Source organism: Arachis ipaensis, chromosome B08 (genome assembly GCF_000816755.2).
Source record: "Arachis ipaensis cultivar K30076 chromosome B08, Araip1.1, whole genome shotgun sequence".
Taxonomy (NCBI): domain Eukaryota; kingdom Viridiplantae; phylum Streptophyta; class Magnoliopsida; order Fabales; family Fabaceae; genus Arachis; species Arachis ipaensis.
In genome coordinates this window covers 12,980,757-12,982,869 of record NC_029792.2, presented here as the reverse complement: position 1 = coordinate 12,982,869, position 2,113 = coordinate 12,980,757, and positions in this window count along the sequence as shown.

Genomic DNA, 2,113 nt, shown 5'->3' with positions numbered 1-2,113 from the left:
CTAACTACTTTTAATTTTGATTTGCAGTTAAAGCAGGAAAAATTACTGCGGGTTGAATCCATGACCAACTCTAATTTTTAATATTTTATTTTTTAAGGTATATATGTAACATACTTATTATAAGGAATAACCAAATAAAGAGCAATTTAACTAATTGAACGAATGAAATTTTTTTCTGACTTTTATCTTTTTTTTTTTAGATAATTCACATTCTATCAATTAAAAAATATAATTTGTCTCCTATTTTTTCTTTCTAGCTATTAGACACATAAATCTTTTTGTAAAATTTTTTGGCAAATTTTAACAGAATTTAATGACATGTCAAATTAATTTTTTATGTTAGATTTAATAATGACAACTATGTTACTGAGATATTGAAGACTGTTCTGCATTATTTATGTTTTTTTTTTTTTTCTCTTAAGGTTAGCTTCTTTTAGGTTTAGTAATAGAAATTTTACACAATACATCGTCATTTTGATTATAAGATAGGAATTTAAGTATCCTAAATACATAGTAATCATCTATAGGACTGATAATTTATACCTTATCACAGGTACTCAATTTAGTCCAATCTGTTTAGATAGAGTAGGCTATCTAACTCGTTACGGATAAGATAGAGGTCGGTCTAGATATACTTGCGGGTAGCATAGGGTACGAGTTTAGGATGTATCCTATCCTACTCTACCAACACCTCATATATAACACATATTTTATAAAAATTAGGTATATAATAAAAGAAGTGAGAATTGAACCTACAACTCTCTACTGTAATAAGTTAAATAAGTGAGTAACTACTAAACTAGTTAATTAATTTAGTAATTTAGAACATTAATTTTTAATTTTTATTTTATTAATATGTATGAAATTTGGAATGATTGAATTTTATATTTACTTTGAAAAATTGATATTTTTGCGAGTAGAGTAGGATAGGATAGTGTTTAGAACTTTAGGATGCGAGTAGGGTTAGGGTTGAGAGAGGTAGGGTTAAAATAGGGCCCAAACTCTATCCTACCCTACCCATTACCAGCCCTAACCATCTAGGTCATATATGTATTAGTTTAGAAATCTAATGTAAGATGTCATTAAATTTTATTAAGATTTATTAAAGAATCTCACAAAAAAATTCATGTGTCTAACGAAAAAATAAATAAAAAATAAATTATTATTTTTTATTCAATAAAATACAAATTATCTAAAATGAAAAAAAAATTTAGTAACTAGGGATGGATTTATATACATGGTATGTAGTGGAGGTAAGTGTCTCCACTACAATTTAAAATTTTTTTGAGCAGTATATGATAATAATATTTATTTTTGTCTCTATTAAATTATTAAATTTGATCCCACAATAATTTTTTACTCAACTTTTGGTACTTAATAGTCAATTTAAGAATTTTATATTAAATATTTATTAGAATGATCAATTCTCAATTTAAATGAGATTTGTGTTTTTTCTTAGAAATGAACGCAAAAGATATTATTTATCTTTTTTTAAAATTAGTTTTAGTTTTCTCTATAGCAACTATATTAATCGAAAGAATTTTTCCAACAATGAATATCAATTTTTTACTCGGTACTTAATAGTCAATTTAAGAATTTTATATTAAATATTTATTAGAATGATCAATTCTCAATTTAAATGAGATTTGTGTTTTGTGTTAAAAATGAACTCAAAAGATATTATTTATCTTTTTGTTTGAAAAACTATATTAAAATTAGTTTTAGTTTTTTCTCACTAAGAGTTGGCTTTTGATTGTATAAGAAGTGAATTTCTAATAATTGTTTGGTGATATACACACACACATATATGAGGCATTTCGATTGTATTGTTAAAAAAATTATTCAGTTTTTTAAAAAATATGAATTCTAAAAAATAGAATTATAAATTATATATTATTATTTAAATTATTATTTTAGTGTTTTAATTTGTAAATTATATATTTTGAAGACTAATCATATTTTACAATAACAAAATATAATTATAACAATAATTATGCTATATATACATAAAACATAACTACCCATATAGAATACATATTGAAAATGAATTAAACAATAAATATATTTATACACAAATACATAATGATTAATAAATAATTTTATAGTTGATTTT